Raw genomic sequence first — 10,494 nt, 5'->3', positions numbered from 1 at the left:
AAGGAATTATTTGCATTACTATCCATTTCTTATAATCCAGTTTCTGCCTGTATAGACTTGTAAAAGAGCCCAATCAAAAGCTGACAAAGGTGCACATTTCTATAAAATCAAGTAATCCCAAGGGTTCCAGGATTTCACTGAAAGGATATCAAGTAATCCCTTTTGCCCATTTCCAAACATTCCGGTTTTTCCCCACATCAAGGTCAAATAGCAGTAAAAGTAGGCTCAGAAAATCAAAAGTTGTTACCAGATTAATACAGATTGTTATAACTATAAGATGTTTTATAAAACCTCATGGTAACCACAAATCAAAAACCTATAGTAGATACACAAAAGATAAAGAGAAAGGAATCAAAGCATCCCACTACAGGAAACCATCAAATTACAATGGAAGAGACAAAGCGAGAAATAAATGAACAAAGAACTACAAAACAGAAAACCATGAACAAAATGGTAATAAGAAGTCCATACCTATCAACAGTTCTTTAAATGGACTAAATTCTTCAATCAAAAGACACAGAGTGGCTGAATGGATTAACTAAACAAGACCTAACTATATTCTGCCCACAAGACTCACTTTAGCTTTAAGGACACACACAGATTGCAAGTAAAGGAACAGGAAAAGATATTCCAAGCAAATAGAAACCAAAAGAAAGCAGGGGTAACTATACCTATATAAGACAAAATAGACTTTAAGCCAAAAAGTGTAGCTAGCGATAAAAAGGTCATTATATAATGATCTTAAAGGGGTCAATTCATCAAGAGGATATAGCAATTGTGAATATTTATGAACCCAATATCAGAGGGCCTAATACATAAAGTAAATATTAACAGATCTGAAGGAAGAAATAGACAGCAATACAGTAATGGTAGAGGACTTCAATACCCCACTTTCAACAATGACTAGATTATACTGAAAGAAGATCAGTAAGAAAACTTTGGACTTTGTATTAGATCAGATGAACTTAACAGACATATATATAACATTCCACCCAAAAGCAGCAAAATATACATTCTTCTCAAGAGCACATGGAACATTCTCCAGGATAGATCCTATATTAGGTCACAAAACAAGTCTTAATAAACTTAAGAAGACTGAAGTCATATCCAGCATCTTTTTCCAACCACAATTACATGAAACTAGAAATCAATTACAAGAAGAAAACTGGAAAATTCACAAATACATGGAGATTAAGCAACATGCTCCTGAACAACCAGTGAGTCAAAGAAGAAATCAAAAGGGAAATCAAAAAATATCTTGTGTGGTTACAGATGGCCCACAGGCACACGAAAAGATGCTCAACATCGCTAATCATCAGAGAAATGCAAATCAAAACTACAATGAGGTACCACCTCACACCAGTCATAACGGCCATTATTAAAAAGTGTACAAATAACACACGCTGGAGAGGGTGTGCAGAAAAGGGAACCCTCCTACACTGTTCGTGGGAATGTAAGTTGGTGCAGCCACTGTGGAAAACAGTACAAAGGTTCCTCAGAAAACTAAAAGTAGAATTACCATATGATCCAGCAATCCCACTCACTCCTGGGCATATACCCAGGCAAAACTATAATTCAAAAATTATATATGCACCCCTATGTTCATAGCAGCACTATTCACAATAGCCAAGACATGGAAATAACCTAAATGTCCACTGACAGATGAATTGATAAAGGAGATGAGGTACATATATACAATGGAATACTACTCAGCCATAAAAAGAATGAAATAATACCATTTGCAGCAACATGGATGCAACTTGAGATTTAGTGAGATAAGTCAGAAAGAGAAAGATAGATACCATATGATATCACTTATATGTGGAATCAAAAATATGACACAAATGAACCTATCTACGAAACAGAAACAGAATCACTGACATAGAGAACAGACTGGTGGTTGCCGAGGGGGAGGGGGTTGGGGGAGGGATGGAGTGGGAGGTTGGGGTTAGCAGATGTAAGCTTTTATATATAGAATGGATAAACAACAAGGTCCTACTGTATAGCACACAGGGAACTATATTCAGTATCCCATGATAAACCGTAATGGAAAAGAATACAAAAAAAGAATGTATAAATATGTATAACTGAATTACTTCGCTGTATAGAAGAAATTAACACAACATTGTAAATAAACTATACTTCAATAAAAAAATAAAAACTTGTGTGGAAACACAACATACCAAAACTTAAGAAATGCAGCAAAAGCAGTGCTTGGAAGGAATATTATAGTGATAAATGCCTATATTAAGAAATAAGAAAGACTTCAAATAAACAACCTAACCTCAAGGAACTAGAAAAGGAACAAACTAAGCCCAAAGTTAGTAGAAGGAAGGAATAACAAACTTCGAGCAGAAAGAAATGAAACAGAGTCCAGAAGACAATAGAAAGGATCATAGGAACTAAGAGCTGGTTTTTTGAAAAGATAAAAACAAAATTGACAAACCTTTAACTAGACTAAGAAAAAAAAATAGAGAAGACTCAAATAAATGAAAACAGAAATGAAAGAGGAGGCATTACAACTGAAAATGCAGAAACACTAAGAATAATAAGAAACTACTATGAACAATTATACACCAACAGATTAGATAACCTAGAAGAAACAGATATATTCCTAGAAACATACAACCTACCAACGCTGAATCATGAAGAAATAGAAAATCTGAATAGCATAATTACTAGTACAGAGATTGAATCAGTACTAGAAAACCTCCCAACAAACACAAGTCCAGGACTGGATGGCTTTACTGGTAAATTCTACCGAACATTTAAAGAAAAATTAATACCAACACTTCTCAAATTCTTCCCCCAAAATGAAGAGGAAGGAACATTTCCAAAATCATTTTAGAAGGCTAGCACTACGCTGATATCAAAGCCAGATAAAGAACCTACAAGAAAAGAAAATTATAGGCCAATATTCCTGATGAACATAGAGGTAAAGTACTCAAGAAAATATTAGAAAACTGAATTAAACAGTACATTAAAAGGATCATACCATGATCACATGAGATTTAGCCCTGGAATACAAGATGGGTCAACATACACAAGTCAATAAACGTGATACACCATATTAACAAAATGAAGAGTAGAAATTGTATGATCATCTCAATAAATGCGTCTGAAGCATTCGACAAATTCAACATCCTTTTATGATAAAAACTCTCAACAAACTGGGTATTAAAAAACATGTATTACCTAAAGCCACATACGACAAGCCCACAGCTAACATACTCAACAGTAAAATACTAAACGATCAAGAGCAAGACAAGGATGCCCACTCTTACCACTTTATGCAACGTAATACTCAAAGTCCTCGTCAGAGTGACTAGGCCAGAAAAAGAATTAACGTCATCCAAAAAAGAAAACTTTATTAGATAGATACATAGATAGATAGAGATAGATATATAGGGAGACAGAGAAAGGGAGAGAATAGAATATTTTCAGACTCAAAAATGAAAAAAAAAGAGAAAATCTTGCCATTTGCAACAACATGGATGAAACTAAAGGGCACTGTATTAACTGAAATAAGCCAGACAAAGACAAATACCGCATGGTATCACTTTTTATACTGCATGGTATCAGTTTTTTAAAAAAATTAATTTATTTTATTTTATTTATTTTTGGCTGCATTGGGTCCTCGTCGCTGCACACAGGCTTTTCTCTAGTTGCGGTGCGCAGGCTTCGCATTGCGGTGGCCTCTCTTGTTGGCAGCACGGGCTCTAGACGCGCGGGCTTCAGTAGTTGTGGCACGCGGGCTCAGTAATTGTGGCTCGCGGGCCCTAGAGCGCAGGCTCAGTAGTTGTGGCACACGGGCTTAGTTGCTCCTTGGCATGTGGGATCTTCCCAGACCAGGGCTCGAACCCGTGTCCCCTGAATTGGCAGGCGGATTCTTAACCACTGCACCAGCAAGGAAGCCCTGCATGGTATCACTTATATATGGAATCTAAAAAAAATTTTTTTAAGTCAAACTCATAGGAACAGAGATTATAATGTCAGGGGTGGGAGAAGCAGGGAAAGGCTAGTAAAAGGGTATAAACTTTCAATTATAAGATGAATAAGTTCTGAGGCTGTAATGTATAACATGATAACTGCAGATGATAATACTGTGTTGTATAATCAAAATTTGCTGAGAGAGTAAGACTTGAGTGTTCTCACCCATAAGTAAATAAATAAATATTATAAATATAATATTATAAATATTACAAAAATTATTTAAATAGTATAAATAAAAATTATTAATAAATAAATATAAAATAAATGAGGTGATAAATGCGTTCATTAACTCCATGGTGGAAACCCTTTCATAATGCATGCCTATATCAAATTATCATGCACACTATAAGTAGATTACAATTTTATTTGTCAGTTTACCTCAGTAAGGCTGAGGTGGGCACAATAAATTTGTAGAGGAGTGACAAGATAAAGGAAAAGAGCTTTAGGCTTTTGGGGTGACAAACTGTGGGAAGGTAAATATAGAAGGGCAAGTGATGGAAGACCTGGATTGTTTTCGTAAGGTTTGTTGTATAGATTCCTCTAGTGGTAGCTCTAGGCTAAGCAGACCCTATAGAGTTGTCTCCAGTGATTAAGAATCCTCCTTCCTTTTTGGTAAGGAAGCAGAGGGCAGAGTTTTTCTTGTGTTGCTTCTTCTTAATTGCCTTCAGCTCAAAATATCCCTATGCCCAAGTTGCATGTTTGGGAGTAGCATACTCTGAACCCCTTCACAGGTATACTTCCTACCAAAGGGTGCTCCTTTTCTCAAGTGTTTCATTTAAACCAGCCTCATTCTTTTGTTGTGGGAGGTTTCACCTTTCAGGTAGCTGATAATGAGTAGTAAGAGCATGACCAGCTTGGAAATTCCCTTTTCACTTTTACAAGATGACCCATCAGCAAACAAAATCAGATCGGGATTAGTCAAAGGAGTGTCTCATAAATGGGGACGCAGTGTCACAAAATGGGACATTAATGCCTCACAGTCATGCGGCTCACCTGCATCGGGCAGGGGTTGTGATGTGGCAGGATTGAGAATGTTGCAATCTGAGCAACATGGATGCAACTAGAGATTATCATACTAAGTGCAGAAAGACAAATACCATATGATATCACTTATGTGTGGAATCTAAAATACGACACAAATGAACTTATCTACAAAATAGGCTCACAGACATAAAGAACAGGCATGTGGTTGCCAAGGGGGAGGGGGGAGAGGGAGGGAAGGACTGGGAGTTTGGGGTTAGCAGATGCAAACTATTATATCTAGGATGGATAAACAACAAAGGCCTACTGTAGAGCACAGCATACTATATTCAATATGCTGTGATAAACCACAGTGGAAAAGAATGTATATATGTGTGTAAGTGAATCACTTTGCTGTACAGCAGAAATTAACACTGTAAGTCAACCACACTTCAATAAAATAAAATTTTAAATAAATAAATAAATAAAACATACATCACACACATAGAAACACTGCAATGTTTAAGATGTAGATTAGGTGGTGAAAGCAGAAAGCTCTCTGCTTGCAGAGAAATGCTGAGTTAATTCAGAGTTAAGAAGACTTCAGACAGCGTGTGGAGCTTGTAGATGTTATTTCCTAGGGTTAGATCTGCTGAGGTTCTATCTTTGCCGCTGTGGCCATAGCCTTAATGCAGCTGGGATAGGTATAAGCAACTGAAGCCATTTGCCTGCTGTAATAGGCAATAGGCCTGTGTTTATTGCTCTGTTCTTGTGTGAGCATTCCCAGGGCTTGTTTATCTTTTTCATGTACAAATAAGGTGAAAGTTTTTGAATCATTAGGTAGCCCTAGGGCAGGTGGCTCTTGTGGTGCTATTTTTAGTCTTATGCAGGTCTGTTCAAGTTTATCTTCCCAGGAAAAGGGCTGGGGAACTGAAATTTTAGTAAGTTCATAAAGCAGAGACACAAATAGAGAAAAATTAGGGACCCAAAGTCTGCATAACCAGCTAGGCTCAGAAATCCACGAAGCTCTTTCTTAGTTGTAGGCCTAGGAAATTCTTCAATTAACTTAACTCTTTCTGGAGATACCTGGATGTCTTCAGCGCTTAGGTTCTGACCTATGTCATGAACAGTGTCCAAAAATAACTGGAATTCTGTTTAGAGACTTTATGTCCTTTTTCAGCTAAGTGTTGCAGCAAATAAAGGGACTCTTTTACGGGTGCCTCTTTGGTAACTGAGCGTGGCAAGAGGTTACCCACATATCGTAAGAGGGTCAATTTCCCGGGGGAACTGGAGGGCGCTTAGACCTTGACGGAGTGCTTGGGAAAAATAAGAAGGGGCCTCAGTGAACCTTTGGGGCATGACTGTCCAGGTATATTGTTGATTATTCCAAGTAAAGGTGAATAAATATTGACTGCAGGGTCTCCAAGGATGCTGACAAAGGCTGAGCAGAAGTCTATAGCACTGAACCATCTTAAATGTGGCAGACCTTGTGTTAAAAGGGTTTGGAACAACTGGGAAACAGGGAATGACTGTCTTGTTACTAGCGCTTAAGTCTTTGATAAATCACCACGCCCTCCCATCAGGTTTCCGGACTGGCGAGACCAGTGCGTTACAGGGTACAGGGAAGGACTAATTCCTGGGCAATTAGGTCTTTATTATTGATGTGAGGCCTTGTATGGCTTCAGGCTTTAATGGATATTGAGGCCATTACCGAAGAGGTTTAGTCACATCTATCTGAATTTTTATAGGCTCTGCATTTTTTATTTTCCCGGTGTCAGTATTAGAAGTAGCCTACTGATTTTCAGGCACCTCGGTTACATTAGGGGATCTTTGTCGGAATTCTTCTTCTATACCAAAGACAGACTGTAAAAACGTCAGAGATCAGGTTCGGGTTGATCAGGAAATTCTAAGGTGAGCAAAGCATATTTAGCTCTTTTAATTTAGAAAGGAGATCTCTGCCTAATATATTCACTGGGGCTGGGTCACAGCAAAAAAGAATGCTTTTCGGTAAAAGGTCCCAGAGCCACTTGTACTGGTTGAGATAGAAATTCTTCCTGAACTTTATTAGATACCCCCTCTATGGAAACCTTTTTTTCATTCTAAGAGATTTCTGAGAGTGGGATTTAAAGTAGGAAGTATAGCCCTGGTATCTACCAGAATTTGGTAAGATTTTCCATTAATTTTCATTTTAATTTCCTCTTGGCTATTTAAGGGTAGCAGTTTACCTGAGGGTCCCTCAGAGCTGCATCAGTCCTGGGAGTGGCCATATGGGGGCCCTCCCTTGGGGGCATTTGAGTGGATATTTAGGAATTTGCAGAGGATCTTTGAGGACAATCTTTTTTCCAGTGCCCCAGTTGATTACAAAGGAAACATTAATCCTTGGGCCATGTTTTGATGGTGGACCCCTAGGAAGGTGCTGTGTGGGGAAACCAGGTATTATTTTAGGTCTCTGGCCTTGGAGCTATTGTAGCTGTAAGGCCATAGATTGAAGGACCTTTATGATGTTGGTCCAAAATCCTTTCAAAGTGTTCAGCAGGAAAAGATGAGTTTTCACATAACGAAGGACAGAGGGGAGAAGTGGGAGGCATGCATCAGTCTTAAGTTTTCTAATGAAGCTATTTTGGAATCTTGAAGCCTTTGGGGAGCTCTGCAGACCAATTAAAGCAAGTATCCTGTTCTGTTTAATTCAGAAAACAATAGTTTCAAGCGCACTTCTTAAATGAAGGACCATGACTAATTGGAACATTCCCCAGACTGGGCATTGTAATCCTAGGTTGTTTTTGGTAAGATTTTGCCATTTTTGTAGATAGCTTCGGGGACCATAGTTTTTAAACATAAAATAAGCAGATGTGCCAGAAGGTGGCGTGCTTGACTCTTTAGAATTGAAGAATTCCCTAAACTAAGCCTTTGGGTTTTTTAAACCTAAAGAGATGCACCGCTGGGTTGGGGATTGTGCGTGTTTTGCAGTGCACCTTGTTGCACGGAAGTTTTCTTGAGGTTGGCGGGTTACCTACTGTCGATCTAACCTGTTCCGTGGTCAACTTGTCTTTGATTTAGCTGTCGATCACTCTAACAGCCTTTATATGCTTAACCTGCAGCCACCAATTTTTGCAGCTTTTTGGCCTCTGAGATCCCCGCTAGCAATAGCCTTTATTTACATAAAACGAGACAAAGGTGCACGTTGACACACCAGCAGTGACCAAGAGATGCTACTGTGACCTGGCTAAGACAAGGCCTGTGCATCCCAACAATTTCTGTGGAACCTTGGCCTGGGGAAAGGATTGGACCAATGGTGGGGACTCAATGAGTACAGGCTGTGGCCTGGGGGCTCTAATATGAACAGAATTAAGGGCTGGGGTTTTGTTTTTGTTTTTGTTTTTTTGCAGTACGCGGGCCTCTCACTGTTGTGGCCTCTCCCGTGGCGGAGCACAGGCTCCGGTCGCACAGGCTCAGCGGCCATGGCTCATGGGCCCAGCCGCTCCACAGCATGTGGGATCCTCCTGGACCGGGGCACGAACCCGTGTCCCCTGCATCGGCAGGCGGACTCTCAACCACTGCGCCACCAGGGAAGCCCTAGGGCTGGGTTTTTTCTGTTTAAAACCTGGGAATTGTCTGAAAGGCTAAGGGCTTAGCTCAGTTGGCTCTGAGCAGAACCATCTACCAGCATAAGCTGACCTGCCCTGTAAGCCAAATAGATCGGAAGCTCGATGCAAAGAAAGTTCAGAACCAAGAGCGAACTTATTACCCACAGCCCTTGGAAAGGGCAAGAAAGACAGTGAATTCAAAAAGGGGCTCATGGGTACATCACCTGTGTTTTTCATTGTCCCCGAAGCCATCAGAAGTCTCCTTCGGTCCCTCTGCTGCCACCAAACCTGTTAAATAACAAAAACTCAACTGAGTAAATCTTAAAGATCTAATTGGCTTTACTGAATGAATCGGACAGCATCCCATCTAGCAAGTGAAGAGGAACTTTGCTGAGCTGCAGAAAAGGAAAGGGTTTTAAAGGCAGAGAGGGAGCAGGAAAAAAAGGAAATTATTAGCAAAGATGCATTGTTTTAGGCAAGGCCACTCTCCTGAAGGGAATGGAAGTGTCTGTCCACAGATTTCCCAGGACTGACCAGGAAATCCCGGGTTAGCTGGAATCACATTCCTGGGGAAGGTTGTAACTGTAATTAGCTTAGGCATCAAGTCTTGGTCTGCTGCCATGGGACCACAAGTGACTCCATCCGGGGCCTGTTGTTTCCTTTTTAACAAGGGGCAGAGGTCGTTTGGTCCACCTGACTGCAGGGGCGCATCCTGGTAGACGCATGATTGGGGACAGCGTGAAGAAAAAGGGCAGTGGGCCGGGCAGACACCTGAAGGGTAGCAAGGTATTATTGTCATGCAAGGAAGGAAATACACCAAATTTTTAACAATATTTATCACTGGATGACTGGATCATGATGGTCTTTATTTTATGTATGCTATTTTATGTCGTGCAAATTTTCTAAAACACACTGTGTGTTTTTATTTTTTTAATTTTTATGTATTTTTTGGCTGCACCACGTGGTTTGTGGGATCTCAGTTCCCCGACCAGGGACTGAACCCATGCCCCTGACAGTGAAAACGCAGAGTCCCAACCACTGGACCGCCAGGGAATTCCCACAATGTGTATTTTTAGGATCAGGAGAAAAGTGGGTTTTGTTTTGTCTTTTAATATATAACATGTATTGAGTCCTGTCTCTGTTATGTGCCAGCTTGTTGAGTGTGGGAGATGCAAAGCTGAATGATTAATGGACATTCTCTGTCTTCAGTGAGCCTACTTGTGCCGACTGCCCCTTTCTTGTGTTTATACTTACCTGCGAAGACCTCGCGAGATTCTAAAGGGTTTCTGCCCCCAGTGTCATTAAGTTATGTAGCTCTGAACTCCAGTAACGACTGTAGTCCAAACTATGCGATTTAGTTGTGATTATATGTATTTGTTGGTTCTTAAATTGTTTCAAATGAATGTATCTCTTCTTCCGAAAAAAGACTGTAAGTTTTTTTTTGAAGATAAAACAGTCTTAATATTTCTTTAATATCCCTCAAGTTGACTAGACAGGTATTCGTTATGAGCAATAAATATGAGTTCGCTGGTTAAAATTCACTTCGCGTCACCAAAGAACTAACGTTCCCATAACTGCCGTTATTTGTCTCTCATGGATCTGTTTACCTAATATTTAAATGGCCAGTTCTTCCCCCACTTTTATGAAATTAGCCTTAATTCCCCTTTCACCATGCACACTTCCTTCATCTTCACATTTTGACTAGCCAGCGCTCATGGTTTTATGAGCATAAGTGTCTGTTTCAGCTAAGAATCTGGATAGACCACAAAATCATATGTTTCTTCTTTCCTATACATAGGGAATTCTATCCCTAAAATTGTGACATATGGTCTTTAAATGAGTTTTTGTGGCTTTTACTATGGCTGGGGTTACATTCCGTTTTGAAAGCTTTTCCCGTGGTTCCATCTGAATACAATCTTTGAATCTCATGGGAGAGGTAACACTGATACAGTGTGAA

This window comes from Aethalodelphis obliquidens, unplaced genomic scaffold (assembly GCF_003676395.1).
Source record: "Aethalodelphis obliquidens isolate GAN/ISIS:26980383/991018 unplaced genomic scaffold, ASM367639v1 scaffold36, whole genome shotgun sequence".
NCBI lineage: Eukaryota > Metazoa > Chordata > Mammalia > Artiodactyla > Delphinidae > Aethalodelphis > Aethalodelphis obliquidens.
Note: the sequence above shows the minus strand (reverse complement) of the source record.